The 17,244-nt window shown below is 40.7% G+C and overlaps 1 protein-coding gene across 1 annotated transcript in view; it reads left to right on the forward strand.

Annotated features, from left to right (window-relative positions):
* Positions 1-17,244, forward strand: part of ATP8A2 (ATPase, aminophospholipid transporter, class I, type 8A, member 2) — a 588,754-nt gene that overhangs the window by 361,082 nt on the left and 210,428 nt on the right.

Below are 17,244 nucleotides of genomic sequence, written 5' to 3' on the forward strand. Positions count from 1 at the left end.
ATTCCAAATGTCTTCCTCTATCTCTTTGTTCAAGGTCCTATAGTTTTCTGCGTAGAGGTCTTTTACCTTTTTAGTGAAGTTTATTCTTATGTAGCTCAATTATTTTTAGTGCGATGGTAAACGGGATTTTTTTTTTAAATCTCTAAGTTTACTATTGGTGTATAGAAATGCCATAGATTTCTTGGCGTTAATTTTGTATCCTGCTACATTGCCAAATTCATTTATCAAGTCTAATAGTTCTTTGATGGGGTCTTTAAGGTTTTCTATGTACAATATCATGTCATCCGCAAATAAGGATAATTTCACTTCTTCTTTTCCAATTTGGATGCCCTTTATTTCTTCTTCTTGTCTGATCACTATGGCTAGCACTTCCAGTACTATGTCAAACAGGAGTGGTGAAAGTGGGCCTGTCTTTTTCCTGTTCTTAGGGAAAATGGTTTTAGCTTTTGCCCATTGAGTAGGATGGTGGCTGTAGGTTTGTCATCCAAGAGATGCAAATCAAAATGACAGGGAGATACCATCTCACACCTGTCAGAATGGCTATTATCAACAAATGACAAGTGCTGGCGAGGATGTGGAGAAAAAGGAACCCTCCCTTGTTCACCGCTGGTGGAAATGCACACTGGTGCAGCCACGGTGAAAAACAGTATGGAGTTTCCTCAAAAAATTAAAAGGGAACTTCCATTTGACCCAGTGATCCCACTTCTAGGAATATATCCCAAGAAACTAGAAATACCAATCAGAAAGGATATATGCACCCCTATGTTCATAGCAGCACAATTTATGATAGCTAAGATTTGGAAACAGCCTAAGTGCCGATCAGCAAATGAGTGGATTAGAAAACTGTGGTATATCTACACAATGGAATACTATGCTGCTGTAAAAAAGAAGGAATTCTTACATTTGCAACAGCATGGATGAAACAGGAGAGGATTATGCTATGCAAAATAAGCCAGTCAGAGAAAGATAAATATCACATAATCTCACTCATTTGTGGAATATAATAAACAACATAAATGGATGAACTAAAATAGAACCAGAGACATAGAACCATCCAATAAACTGTCCAACCTATGAGAGAAGGCAGGGGGTGAGGGAGTAAGAGAGCAACCTAATGATTTGTATGCATGCATATGAGCGTAACCAATGGACAAAGACAGCATGTGCTGGGAGGTGGGAGCAGCCAGGAAGAGGTCAATGGGGGGAAAAGGAGACTCATGTAATACTTTAAACAATAAATAATTTAAATTTAAAAATATATATTTTAGTGATAATAAAATTCAAATAGATAAGTACTTAAATTTAACCTGTATTTTAAAAATTAGGATATAGGTGTCCTGTGAACTTGGGTAAGCATAAAGATAATATATCCAGTTAACTTTGAAATAGAGATGAGACTTTGCAATTATGCTGGTGATTATGGAGAGGGTGGTTCCTAATACTGAGAAAAACCATAACATAGATATTGATGTGAAAAAATGGGAATTTTATACCATTTAGAGGGTCTGCTTATTTTGGCAACATATGTAAGGAGTTTTAATGGATTTTGGGGGGTCATTAAACTGGTATGGATACAGGCCAGAAAACAGGATGCATATTTCGCATGGAGGTCTGGAAATATCACTGAATGGGAAATAAAGATTTAAACCATAGGAATTTTGAGGCCAAATGCAACCTAATGACAAAATTTAGTTGAAAGTCATTTAAGACTTATCAATATCTGACAAATCTAAAATAACCAAGCAAACAAAAAGCCTGAACTCTGGAATACGACAAGACATGAGAAAAGCCTTACCAGCATTATGTTTTTGTGTCTTCAAACTAAAGCAGTAAAATGAACTATGGTTCATGTATAAACTGCCATTTAATCTAAAAAATGCTAGTGGAGCACTTTGAATTTATTTTTCTGGAAACATATGCATATTCTCTTTGGTTGTTTTACAACCTTTCTTTTTTCTATTGGACCTCTGAGAAGTTTATTTTTTTCCTCCATTTTTCAGGCCATCATTATTTGAAAATATTATATCTAAATTGCTTGTAGGCAGCCCCCTCTTTCATGTACTCTCTGGTTGGCTTTCTGTTTGGGGAGCCTTAATTAAACATGTTAATATACAGAGATACTGTGGATTTGATCAGAATATTCCAAACTGGTGTCTATTTCCTGACAGTATCCCAGACTGCATTGTAAATAGTGTAAAAAGGTACTGACTTAGGCAGATTTTGCTTTAAATATTAAAGTCAATAGAGAATAGATGTTGTAAACCATGATCACAATTTTATCCAGTAACTTTTCCCTCTTTGGGCTATAATGCATGGCTTAAATATACTTTGAAAAAAAATGCATTTTATTCATGACACAAGAAATCTCTTTGTGGCAAAAGACAAAATTCCTGATAGCTAAACTTTCCTCCTCTGGCCTGTGCCTCATCAGGGGTGATGTTTTGTTTCCTAATCTAGATTCACTGTTTGAAAGGCTATATTTGCTGTCATGAGCTTAATGCTAGCCTGTTAATAAGTAAACATGATTGAAGAGCTCAATCAACATATGTACCATTCTGTAAAGGCTGTGCTTTATCAGATATGAAACCATCAATTTTTCTATTCAAAGTTTTAATCAGGTGTTGACCACTGAGTCCATGGCGTGCAGAATGCTAAGACCAGGGGCCTCGGGACCAGCTCCACAAAGTTCCTCATTTCATGGAGGATGGTGGTGGTGGTGTGTATAGCTTAGGAAGAGCTCCCATGGTTGTCAGATTGTGTTCACAGTCACTCAAGGAACATCCCAGCTGTCGAGTCCATGATTGCCTGGGTGGTTCCTATTGTGTGTGGATAGTTGTTGAGCATTGATTACAATTTTAATATGTTGGAAGGTAAGCTATTTTGAGAAAGACTTCCCCTTGCACATAGAAATGGAAGTTATCTAGAAATAGAAACATTCTTTTTGTTTTTTTTATCCTCACCCAAGGATATGTTTTTACTTACGAGAGAGAGAGAGAGAGAGAGAGAGAGAGAGAGAGAGAGACATTGATATATGAGAGAAACATTGATCTGTTGCTTCCTGTACTTGCCCTGACTGGGGATCGAACCTGAAATCTGGATATGTGCCCTGACCCAGAATTGAACACAGGACAATGCTCCAACCAACTGAGCCACCCAGCCAAGGCAGAAACATTCTTAATAGTACTTTCCTCGCCTCATTTATCCTCATTCTCCAAGCCCCGCTCTCTTGTGTTGTGGGATGGGGATGAACAAGACACAGCCCTTGCTTTTGGAATTGAGTAGGGCCGTGGTCGGCAAACTGCAGCTCGCGAGCCACATGCGGCTCTTTGACCCCTTGAGTGTGGCTCTTCCACAAAATACCACGTGTGAGCGCACGTACAGTGCAATTGAAACTTCGTGACCCATGCACAGAAGTCGGTTTTCAGCCTGGGCAAGTCTATTTTGAAGAAGTACTGTTGAAAGAAGTGGGGGGTGTCGGTCGGTCAGATGACGGGAGACGTGGCGCAGGTGGGCTGCGGGATACGCAGTGCGGGGGGTGGCGCGTGCAATTCATGCATGGGTTGAGTGAGCCAGTCAGGTAGCAGTCTCACAGAGCTGGGAGTTTATTAGCGTAGTGGGAGCGGGTAGTTACAAAGACAGAGAAATACTAGCAGTCTGGAAAGATTCCTACAAGATACACAATCACTTTGAACGTTATAAAAATAGGTTCTTACTGCCTTTGACATGTGACAGTATGTGCTCTTTTTATGTTTTTGCAGCTACTTTACCTAAAAGGATCATTATAAAGATCCAACATTCTAAAAAAAACCCACTAAATTTCAGACATTGATGTTTTAAAAATTGAGTCTCTTAACACCATAAAATGTGTAAACCTCCCTGGAATTAAAAAAAGGCTCGAGTCCAAAAAAACAAAATCAAATGAAAGGCCAACATGAACTTTGAGAGGTCTGCCATGTGTTGGGGCTGGGCTTTGTTCTGGGGTGCCCACTCTTCTTCTCCATCTGGTGTTGTGGAGTCAACCCCAGCCAAAGGCCCGGCTCATCACCTCATGTGTCAGTGCTCACCCGTCCCAGCTTTCTCTCCTTCCTTAAAGTCCCACTGCAAGCAGTGACAGCACCTGCATAGTTTAGTGCTGGGTGCCTGTTGGGCTGGATGTTATTTCTATTTACCAAGTTGGCTCTGGCTTCCTCAGCAGGGGCTGTTTCTGACTTTGCCCCCAGACAGGACGAAGTACACAATGCTCATGGACAGATCATCCCTCCATCAAACACACTTCAGTAGAGGCCGGCATGGAAGAATCTATTGGGCCGTTTTCATTTTTTAAGAATGTCAGAGAAGACTACTTAAGTAGCACATTATATTATTTGCCTTTTAAAAAAATATATAACTTAAATCTTTCCAATGAAATTTTCATACAGAGAAGTATACCCTTGACGTATTAGAGGATTAACTCATTTTACAATTTGTTTAACCTCATCTTTTGTAAAAATAAAGGATAATTTTTATTACATTCTTTAAACACACCTTAAACTACCTTTTATTTTGGCTAAAACTCTCAAATATATTTTATCTCTTGAAGTTGATTTTACCAATACATTTTTTGCACTTTATATTTTATATTTCTTCCTGTCCTTTTCCTCCTCTTGCCCATCCCCAAATAAGGTGACAACAGGGTGTTTTTCTAAAAAACATCCTTGTAGCAGATGAAGGAGCAGATAATAGGAAGAGACCAAAGAAAGTCTCACCTTTTTCTTTTGACAACCTTACATTTGCTTGGAGAGGATCAGGTTCAGGGTGCCTTCTGTTCTCCTTTTCTCTAAACTGGTCAGCCTGACTTAGGAAAGAAACATAGATTTTGGCCCTTTAGTTTTAAAATACCTTTTTGTAGTCAGGTAAAATGGAATTATTATGTTAATACATTTCACTTTTGTTTTTCTTGGACTTACGAGTGTTTTGGCTTTGACCGTTAGTTAATAAGTATCACATAAGGAATCATCTCTCCTCTAGTAAATGCCTGTACTTTTAAGTGGCAAATAATCCTTGTTGCATTCTGACAACTCATTTGAGCCACTCTATTGGTTTTCCAACAGATGTCCTGAGAATTCAGAGTTCTTAGTCCCAAGGTTCTGGCAGATCAAGTGGACTATTTAAAGAAGCTTCAAGAATAGAAGTGATATGATATATATGCTTTCTTGCCTGGTCTTTCAAACTGAGGGAGGCAAAGTATATTACTGCTAATAATACTGCTTGTACCTCCAGAGCATGGCAGTAAAAGAATATTGATTAAAATATTGGCCTCTTTTATCTGGGGACATCAGATAAAGTTTAGTATTACTTCTTTAAGCTATATTATTTTGATAGTCTCTTTGTCAGTCTCTGTCAACTTGAAAATTGCTTTTTTATAAAATTAGCTATTAACTAGAAGCTTTACCTTCTTGTTAGCCTCACCTTATTAATTTTCTTTATTTCTTTGAAGGTGTTTATTAATATGGTATACCTCTTTTTTTCTTATAAGGTACTAGGGGCCCAGTGCCTTATATTCGTGCACCCTGAAAGGAACTGTGGGCCGCGAGGCTGCAGTGGGCACAGGGGTGGGTCTCAGCCCATCCTCCGTGCCCATGCCCGGCCCTTCCTGCCACGACCCCCAGTCCCCTATCTGCTGGCTGACGGCATGAAGTGATTGCGGCTGGTGCCAGCAGCTGGTATGAGAGGGACCAGCACCATCAGCAGGTGTGAGTGGTGGCTGCTGTGAGTGGTGGCTACTGCCCTGATCGCCCCTCAGGAGCTGGGGGAGGTGGAGAAGCCCTCAGCAGTGATCAGGGCCAGCAGCCGCTGCTCGCACCTGCTGATGGCATCGAGCGATCGGGACCAGCGCCGGGCACCAGCAGCAAGTGGGAGTGGCATCTCCGGTGCCAGCAGTGGGTGCAAGCAGGGCCGGCACCAGCACAGGAGCGAGTGCCGGGCAGGACCATGGTGCAAGGGAACAAAGAATTTTCAGTAACCACCAGAGGCTCGCCCTGATTACAGTGACTGGTGCTCTTCCTTGGTCTGGCGTCCCTGCTCACCTACTCCACCCTCCCACCGTGACTAATGCCATGTTCTGTGCGCACCCCCTGGTGGTCAGCGCACGTCATAGCGACTGGTTGTTTGGTTGTTCCAGTTCCACAGTTCAGTCTATTTGCATATTAGCCTTTTATTATATAGGATAATTTACATACAGTAAAATGTACCTGTTTTAGCATCCAGTTCTGTGAGTCATAAATACACAGAGCAGTGTCATCGCCACTACACTCAGATGTAGAACAGGGTCATCTCCAGAAATCTCCCCAGCCACATTCGTAGCCAACAGTTACCACCACATCTAGTCCCCAGCAATGGCCATCTGCTTTCTGACACTCTGGTTTTACCTTTCTACAAATGTCATGAGTGGAATGAGTTTATGGTCTTCTTTCTGCATAATGCGTGTGAGGTTCTGCCATGTTGTTGTATCAATAATTTCTTCTTTTTAATTGCTGAGCAGCATTCCATTGTAGGAATAGGGTTTCCCATGGTTGTAGAGTTCTGGGTGCCGTATCCCAGGGGCTTGTGAATCAGGGACCAGAGTATCACTGGACTCCAAGTAGTATCATAGTTTAGGGAAGGACTTGAGTAAAATGTAACTAGAATAACACTGACCATAATAAAACAAGATGACAGTGGGGGAGAAGGGAGTTGGCTAGGTGGACACCTCATACTAACCCTTCGTGGGGAGAAGAAAGTTGAGGAGCCCTGAGCATTGTCTTTCTAGAACCACTCCTCCATGCACTGTCTCACTGGTGACTGCCACTAGCAGGGACAGAATGGGAAGGGTGCAATCAGACCACCTGGGGCCTTTGCTTCCAGCCCAAACCATGTTTGGGCAATGCCTCCTGACCACTGCCAGCCTCAGGGTCCTTCGTTCTCTGTATTATGAGGATACTAAAGTACACACATCCTTTCTGAGGATTAAGTGAAATCATATAGGGAAGCCTTTTAGAATAGTGCCAACCACTCAGCATTCAGATTAGCCTTTAATATTATTTTAAGGTATTTAATATTTGATGAACCTTAGGACTATAGTGATGTTTTGGGCTTGAGTCTCTTCTAATCTCTGCCTCTTCCCAGCATGGGAATCTGCCCACAACAGCAGGATAGCCATCTAGTCCACCTTTTGCTGGAAACCTTCTGGGGAGGAAGTGAGTCTTTCCTTTCTACATTATCAGACAGTTTTACCTCAGACATAGCTCTTATTGGACACTGCAGCTACTTGTAATCACCATAGAGCAGAATTGCCAGAATTAAATCTGTTAGATTAACTTGAAATGTGCTTCCTTCCATCTGGGCTAATAATTAAGGTGCTAATAAATAATTAATGTGGTCACCTGTTCATAACTGAGAAATAATTCTTCTAACATCATCTATGGCCTGATTTCCTCTCCTGACCCAGAGTGGCATTTACACATTTCATTAATTAGCCTAGAACCCTTGGTGCTCACACACTTGACATTAAAACTGGTGTACTTGTCCCTTAAAACTCCAGCCCCTGAAGCATCCACTCTGCTGGAATCGCTGGAAGGAATCCAAGTGAGACTTTCAAGGCCAAACCACCTCATGTTGACAAACTCGTTTTCCAGGCTGCATTGGATCAAGAAGTCTGCCTGCTTCCGAGGCCAATAAGAGCACTGCCTCTCTATGTCTACGGAAAACACAACTCCCTTCTCCCTGTGTGCAAAGGAATAGGAATTGTGCTCTCAACAAAGATAATGTCAATGCTTGCAGGTGGGTAAGGTGCTATGTTGATCTTGGGTATTTTCCACCTGGACCAACTGTAGCCTTAAAGTACCCAGAAGTTTTATCAGTTATACCACCTGCCTTCAGAGCACTTACACCACCTGCCTTCAGAGTACTAGGAAATTCACCTGCTTTGGGACACTCCACCATAAGAACAAACACCAATGAGATATATCCTGCCATTAGTATCTGTCAATATGAAAATGGAAAATACGTTTTCCTGGTTTCTTTCTTACTGCTGTTATTTCTGAATATATTTTAAATCTATAAAAGCTGAGTGTGTTTTGTATATAATGACTTTTTCAGGGGTGGGGGTGGTAGGGACCTAGCCCAAGAAATTTACCCAAAAATCTCCCCAGCCCCCTGGGTAGTCAACCACATGCAGTTCCTAGCAATGGTAGACTGTTTTCTGACCCTATAGTTTTGCCTTTCTTTGAATGTCATGAGTGGAATTGTACAGTTTATGATCTTCTTTCTGACTTCTTCCACTCTTGTTTTTTTATCTGTTCCTAGTATCATTAGCTTATGCAAAATATGCATTTGAATTATTAATTCTTGCTGAAAATGTTAAAAGTTCACATTAGGTGTTCCCAGTGTCTTGTTAGGTTAACCTCAAATGTATCAGAAAAGGTTGATGGAATTTCACTATAGGGAAGTTATATAGAAACTGGATTTTTCTTCCCACCTGAATGACATCAAGCAGATAGCCATTGCTTTTACACTGCTCTCCCAGGCCCATCTTCTAAAAGTCCTTCCTGGACTAAGCACTGCCTTTCACTTACAAGAACCATGTATAATACACACGAGTCTGGTTTTTCTTTCCTCTTTCTGTTTGTGTGGCTGGATAGAGACCTGTCTGTGGTGGAAAGGAGGCCTCTTCAGCATTGCTCCTCCCGTAACTGGCTCGCCTGCCTTTAGCTGGAGTCTGCACAGATAGGCATCACGAATGATAATTCTGCTGTTCCCCTTTCTCTTCCTTCTTCTGTAGCATCTGTCACAACATGAATTCCACAAGTGATATCTTCCCTTATCAAGAAATGCTAACCAATGATTTCTAAGCAATAAGCATAAATAGAAAAAAAACTAAATTCTACTTAAAGCAATTAAGTCTTTATTGTTGCTAATTAAATTGATAGAATTAATTCTAAAGATTAAAGTTAGAATAATTTTTATAATCAACTTTTATACTTACAAACAATGAGTTAGAAAAAAGATTTAATTTAGATATAAAAAAGATATAATATTTAAAATGAACTTAATGATACTAAAGCATAGTAAGAAAAGTGCCACTATTAAAGTCAATGTGAATAAATAGAAAGACCTATCCCACTCTTAGATAGGAAGAAATATGCACACACACTTATACATATACATGCACATATATACATACATAAAAAGTATCAAAATAAGTATTTAAACAAGAACATGCTGAAGAACATGTAAAATGTAAATATGAGAAATAGCCTGGAAATTTTAAACATAAAAATGTTAAGAGGGCTATATCATACCAGATGTTAAACATGGTGTAAAGGTATAGTGATGAAAGCAGGTTGCGATGGTGCATGGACAGATCCATATGCAGCTGGCTCTTTGGCTTAGCATGAAAATGGTATTTGAAATGAGTGAGTAAGAGATAGCTTTCATGAATGGTGATGGGCAACAGGGGGCCATTTGGAGAAAATGTTATATTGAATTCATAATCCTTACTTTATTTTTTTCACCAACATTAATTCCTAATGGATCTGAGGTTTGTTTGAAAAAAACACACAAAAACTTCATGTTGTGTAAAGATAATGCATTCACATGGTTCTAAACTTTAAACCCCCTCTGTAGTTAAATGTAATAAAATCTCCTCCTCTCTGTCCACTTCACTGGCTCCTGCCCCTGGAAGTGTCCTTAATAGTCCTTTCAGCATTTGTTTATGCAGACACCAATTTAATCATGATTGTTCATCATTGTGCCTTTTTTTACACAAAAGGTTGCATTCTATCAACCTGAGGTGCCTCCTGCACCTCACTTTTGTGACATAACAATATGTCTCAGGAATCTTTCCACATCCATACTAAAGGTCCTCCTCATTCCTTTCCCATTGCAGAGTGTTCAATTAGGTAAATAGTTTACTTAACCAGTGCCCTATTGATGGACACTTGGGTTTTTTCCAACTTCAACATTTTCCTTTAACAAATATACAGTAGTGTTGGATAAATTCCCAGAAGTGGAAATTCCATGTCAAAGAGTAAATCCATTAACAATTTTGATAAATACTGCCATTTCCCTCCTTTTCTTTTTCATTTCTAGGAGTTCTTTATATATTGGGGATATTAACCATTGTCAGTGGCATGAATTGCAATCATTTTATTTTTCATTGTAAAACTTTGGAATCTTTCTATGCTGTTCATGGCAGGTTGGGCTCCCTGAGGAAAGAGGCTGTGAGATGGAGTCTCCATGAGGAACGTTTGTTAAGGAGTGCCCTTGAGGCCAACATCTGTCCATGGGAGGGAAGGGAAGCATGAAGAACTGGAGGTTCAGGTAGTGAATGGACAGTTGGCCAGGGGCCAATGCCAGGTTGAGAACACGGGTTCCTGTTCTTGGAATAGCACAGCTATTTCTTCCAAGGAGAGCATCCCAGAGGAGGCCATGGCCCAGAAGTGATTCCTAAAGAAAAGCCTGGAAGGAAAGTCACCCTAGGAAATTATGACTTTGGGAAATTGCAAGTAGCTCTGAATGGCTGAAGGCTGGGTATGAGAGAAGGGTCTAGATATGCAAGGGGAGAGAAAACTGGGATATCAGCTCAGCCTTAGATATGTGTGAGTCATGGCATATTAAGCACAAGTAGCGATGTGATGAGATTTCTACTTCTGAAAGATCATTCTGGCAGCTCTTCATCTTGGCAGCTCATAACAGCAGAGCAGCAGGTTATATTTTCCAAAGGTGGCTACACTAATATGTCTTTTAAATCCCATGTTCTTCATACAAAGTGCTTCCTCTACTGAGCATTGGGCCTGTGCCCCCTTGCTTTGAGTTGGGTGGACCTTTGTATCAGCCTCAAGCAATACCCAACAAGTGACTTAAGGATAGGGCATAAAAGGGACATGGTCCCTGGGAACCCAACTGTCCTGTTGTAGGAAGACCACAGCTTCTCTTAGGTCTCAGCTGACAGCCACATGAGTGAGTGAACTTCCGAGGACTCCAGCCCCCAGCCAGTGAAGCAGAGATGTGTGATCTGTGCTGAGCGCTGCCCAGTTACAGATCTGTGAGCAAACTTAATGTCATCATTATTTTGAGCCACTAAGTGTTGGGGGTAACTTGTTAAGTAACCACAGTCACTAAAACAAATAGCTACTAGTATACTGATTTTTATTTTAAGCAAGTAATTAATGTTTCATCAGGCCAACAAGTTCGGTTTGTGTTCCTTTGAGCCAGTCACTTTGGGGGACATAGAAGGTTATTTTGTACAAATAATACATTCATTGAAAAGAAACCTAGTTACAAGGGCCTTGTCACCATGAGGTTTATTGACCAGGAATCAGAAAAACTGCCCTTCAGCACAATCTGGTCTCTCTACCCTGGTGTCTGTCCATTTACCTGGATCTGACTGTGACACTAAAACTATCCATTTCCTAATGACAGAAAAGTATCAGATTTTCCTGTTGCCACACAAGCGTATGTGGTTGTCAAAATGTACAGAACTATACTCTGAAAATGTTGAATTTTATTGCATGAAGAGTATATCTAAAAATAAATAAAAATAAGTAGAGAGATATTTTAGTAATTGCTTCTTGATATTTGAATCAGGTGCCACATCTAACAGAAAGGTCTTTCATTAATATTGAATTTCCTTCCCTTCTCCTTCTCTTCTTCCCTCTCCTCTCTTCCCTCCCTCCTCCCCTCTTCTCTCTCTCTCTCTCTCTCTCTCTCTCTCTCTCTCTCTCCCTCCCACAATCCCACACACTTTCTTATAATCTTTTTTTATGTTTAGGCCTGCTAAGAGTGACTCATACATTCATGCCCATGTTTTGATTGAGCAATAAGACTGTGATCTAAATATTGGTTCTGTACCTTACAAAACTGGGGGACATTTATCAGACCTGAACTTAGTGTCTTTCAAGACAACATAAGCCTAGAAAAGTTATACATGTACTGTATATATGCATGTGTGAATAGTAGCAACGAATTGTCCTCCATTCTGTTTTCTCATTCCTGAGAGTTTAGATGGCTCAAAGATGTTGGGGAAGGAATTTACTTACATACCAATGGGCTGTCAAAGCTTCATGTTCCTAATTATTTTTGAATTGTAAGAAGATAGTTAAAATGTTCATGTTTCTATACATTCCCTTAACCTTCGAATATGAATATTGTAGTAAATCATAAACCACAATTCAAAAGTTAAAACACCTCTTTTGTTATATTTAGTCAATTTCTTTTCCGTATCCGTTCAATAACAGCTGAAGAAATTTATTTACAATGACAGATTGTCAGCACATTGACATACATTATTTTTTGTATATTTTTACTGAGAATGAGTGATTTTTTAAGTGAGCTTTTTTTCAGAAATATAATAATAAGGAGAAGAATTGTTATCCCATGTATCAAACTTATAGAACATTTTTTTTTCCTTTTGGGATTAAGGTCAACCTAATTAGTAACTTCACAAATATTTTACAAAAGAAAAAGGAAATTGGAGTTTGATGAAAAACATTCTAACATTCACTAGACTAGACCTGTTGATAAATAGTAAAGAAAATTATCTCTATCTTCTTGGTTCAAGATAGAGAAAAAAAATAATTTAAAATAGTTTAGAATTGTTTCTGGTCTTTTATTGTATTTTATTACTTAGATAATGTTTAGAAAGGAGGAATGATCAAAACCTGATAGCTGGCATTTCTTTACATTTATTTATGAAATTGAACTCAAATCTCTCAAATCTGGAGTTCAGAGGACAATATTTCCCAAACATATCTATTTTCAGAACTGTGATTATTTTTTGTGATCCTGGTTTCTTATAAAGGACACATAATTGGGATTAAAGGCTAAATTGTATGGTTATGACTTATTTACTACCTGGAGATACTGGAAATTTATACAAATAAAAGGGTAATATGCTAATTAGACCAGATAGACTAGACGTCTTCTGGACGTCCTTCTGGACGTTCTTCCTGACAAAGCTGGGGCCTGGGGAAAGCCACCCAGGGTCCTGGGTGCCTGCAGCCTGCACGAGCAAAGCCACCCAGGGTCCTGGGTACCTGTGGCCCTGGTTGTCTGCAGCCGGCCGGAGGAGGGAAGACTGGGTCCCAGGTGCCGGAAGAAAGCCGGTGCCGGCAGGCAGCCAGGGGAAGGAAGGTCTACTCTTGCATGAATTTTCGTGCATCAGGCCTCTAGTCATTCAATAAGAAGGCTATGTATTGTTTTCTGCCTCTGAACTTGGGGGCCATCTGTTTACTGTGTATGAGTGCTGAAGACTGAAGATGGGAAAGGAGAGTGGGACATATGTTGAACTCTTTTAATGTAAGGAATGCTCAAGCTGCTTCCCAGAGGATAAAAGTTGGCAAGGACAGAACAGAGTAGAGCTATTCCCAAACTGGAGAGAACAGGCCTGGCTTCCTAAGGGACCATCTTAAATCTTCAGCATTGGCCCATAGGGATGTGTTTCTTCATTCTCATTCGAAATGGCCATGTGCTACACAACAGCACCACTAGCTTTAACTTGATTCCCTTTAAACTGGTAAAATATCAAAGAGAGATCTTTAACAACATGGACCCAGGGAGGAAAAAAAAACACTCTAAAATTGAAGAGGGTAAATTTTATCTAGAGGAGAGAGCAGCTTTAATTTTTCTCTGGAAAATAATTAAGAGCAGTCAGAGACCTTCCACAACTGACTAAAACAGCATAGGTTCCTTGGTGTGGTCATTAGTGGGGCTTTTTCAAGCAAATCCACAAATTCCTGTGGGAATGTGGATCTCACTGTCTAAACTCTAGCCCTGGGTGGCTCATCTGCACACAGGAGATTTCAGGTTTCCATTTACCTGCCCCACCATCCTGATCCTCACCTGGCTATCAAACAGGAGGCTTTTCCCAACTCCTAAGGAAGGAGGCCTGGGCATTCTTACCACACCAGTCCCAGGAATAAAAGAAGCCTAAACTGGTCATCCTATATAATAAAAGGCTAATATGCAAATAGACCGCATGGCGGAACAACCAAACAACTGAACAACCAGTTGCTATGACATGCACTGACCATCAGGGGGCTGCGTGTGGAATATGGTGGGTGTGGGCAGCAGGTGGCAGAGAGCGGAACATGGTGGGCATCAGCCGTGGCGAGATGGTGGAGCAGGTGAGAGGGGGCACCAGACCAAGGTGGGGCGCCAGTCGCTGTCACTGAAAATTCTTTGCTCCCACATGCCATGGTCCCACCCAGCACTCACACCCACTGCTGGCGCTGGTCCCGCTCACACCCGCAGCTGCCGCTGGAGCTGCCGCTGGAGCTGCCGCTTGCACCTGCTGCCAGTGCCTAGCGCCAGTCCCAATTACTTGGCACCATCAGTGGGTTTGAGTGGCAGCTGCTGGCCCTGATTGCCCCTGAGGTCTTCTCTACCTCCCCCTGCTACTGAGGGGCAATTGGGGCAGCAGCTACTGCTTGCACTCACTGATGACCCCAGCCCTGCTCGCACCCGCTGCTGGTGCCGACAGCAATCGCTCCATGCCATCAGTGGGTGCGAGCAGGACCAGCACCAAGCTGAGCTGCCAGCCAACAGGGGACTGAGGTCATGACCAGAGGGTCTGGGCAGGGGTGTGGAGGATGAGCTGGGACCCGCCCCTGTGCTCACTGCAGCCTCACGGCCCACAGTTCCTTTCAGGGTGCACAAATTCATGCTCTGGGCCCCTAGTATAAGATAATGTTGATAATAATAAACCCCAAAAGAATGCAAAAATAAAACTACTAAAACATGCAGGAACAAGTGCCATTTACAGCTTCACTTCTTAGCCCAAAACTGCACTCCTTCGCCAAGTTGCTCCCTTAATCTTAGCCTGTGCAAAAATCCTGCTTTTTAGGGTAAAGAATAATGTGGGTGGCAAGCGTTTTGAAACTTTATTTGCAGTTACGAGGCCACTTAAACTTGAATTTAAAAATATGATTACTGAGCATTTTTAATGACCAGGAGAAAACCTTCTTAAGGTAAATAATGACAATTTTTATACCATATAAACTCAGATATGCAAATATATGTGCATATACAAATGACTAGAAGGATAAAAACCAATATAGTCACATAGTTATATTTGAGTTAATAAATGTATAGGTGATTTTTTTTCTCTATGTATTTTATAGATTTTTTTAAATGTAAAATGGTATGTTGATTTTATATGCATAAAAATGTTATTTTAATTTATACATGTATGAATTGATGCTATAATAAAGAGGGTTAGGAGAAAGACAACCAGAGTTATAGCTGACGTGCATTTTAAAAACAAAATCACCAAAAAAACTCAGAAGCAAAAGTAGGCCATTGCAATAAAAATTAGGATTTTATGGGGAAAGTATCACTTAGGTCAGTGGTCGGCAAACCGCGGCTCGCAAGCCACATGCAGCTCTTTGGCCCCTTGAGTGTGGCTCTTCCACAAAATACCGACTTCTGCGCATGGGCCATGAAGTTTTAATCGCACTGTACGTGTGCGCCCACACGTGGTATTTTGTGGAAGAGCCACACTCAAGGGGCCAAAGAGCCGCATGTGGCTTGCGAGCCGCGGTTTACCGACCACTGACTTAGGGGAACTTACGTTATTGCAATACCTTTTGCTGTCAGTAATACTCATACATTATTTACAAATGGTTTCCCCTGAAAGATAAATACTATTAAGTAGTTTCTCAAAAAGTCACTCACTTTAGGGTTTCATGAACTCTCTTTTCAAGAGTCTCTAGTGGACATTAGGTAGTTTATACCTTTACATAGTTGAATTCTGAACACACCAAAATAATAAGAAAAACTTACTGTGATGAAAGGTAAACAAAACAGCTCTGTTGTAAAACCTATTTTAGTCATTGCTTTTATTTCAGTTTTTGGATTTCAGGTACAGTGCTCATTAAATATGGACATTGTACCCAAAAACAGTTTAGTCTCCGTTGCAGTCAGATGAGTCATGTTTTATTGAGTTCTTCTGTGTTAATTTGTTCTTTTTTGGTTTAAAAATGTGTTTTGTTTTTAAAACTTTGTACTTAAGTGGTAGTTGGTCATAGTAATTGTTGCTTAAGAGAAACTTTAATGCAAATAAAGTTTTGTGTTAACTGCTTGAAGGAAATCCATTTTATCTGCAACTAAATAGATTATTCTTATATCAAGCACATATGCGCATCTATTTAGGAATTTGATGGATAGCTTATCTTAATAGAAGTTTCACTCAATTTATGCTCTACTTCCTACTGTATCTATAAGTTTTGGAGGCTGACACTGGTTTTATTTGATGGCATTGACTGCTTATGGGAGGGATCTCCGAAGGCCAATTAGCAGTGTCAGTGCTGCTCATAATGGCACACTTTGGGCCTGTTAACGTTTTGTTAAACATTCCATGCTGAATGCATGATAAATTTAAGGCCTTGATACTTAATTATAATCAAAAGGGAGGAACAATGTAACATTTATGGATGGACTCTGTTAAAATATGAATGGTTATCCAGGGGAAGGGGACCTTGGTAAATAGGAGCTATTAAGAGGTAAATGTCATAGATGCTTAGATAATTTATGATTATTGGATCTATATACAATAGTAACAAATCCCTTTTTGGTTCCACAGTTAATTCTATTTCAAGAATTCCTTAACACTTGTATTATTTTCCCTGTTTAACTTTCCAAGACTCTGATGCCCTCAGTGCAAGGTTCTTTTGCCCTTGAGATGTCCAATTGATGTGTATTACTAGTGGCCACTATCCTATCTAATAAAAGAGAAACATGGTAATTAGCGTACGACCGCTACCCTTCCCATTGGCTAATCAGGGTGATATGCAAATTAACTGCCAGCCAAGATAGCAGCCAGCAGCCAGGCAGCTTAAACTGAACATGAGGCTTGCTTGCTTCAGTGAAAGAGGACTGCAACATTCCCTGCCCGCCACTGCCGGCCTCTGAGCTTGCCGTTTGAAACATTGTTACAAATATAGAAGCTAAACAAAAACCCAGAAACCTGCTTTCAGTTAGCTGGGATCTCAGAGCTGGAGTCGCAACAAAATTTCAAATACGGAAGGTAAACAAAGTCCAGAAACCTGCTTTCAGCAGCTGAGGTCTGAGCTAAAGCCAGCTCTCAGCTCCAGTGACAGCCATAGAATGTAAATAAATCCCAGAATAAGGAAAAAAGGAGAGGCTGGGAGCTTCAGTCACCCGCCAGCCTGAAAACGGCCCTAAGCCCCTCACCCAGACTGGCCAGGCACCCCCGTGGGGACCCGCATC

Source organism: Myotis davidii, unplaced genomic scaffold, assembly GCF_000327345.1.
Source record: "Myotis davidii unplaced genomic scaffold, ASM32734v1 scaffold1031, whole genome shotgun sequence".
NCBI lineage: Eukaryota > Metazoa > Chordata > Mammalia > Chiroptera > Vespertilionidae > Myotis > Myotis davidii.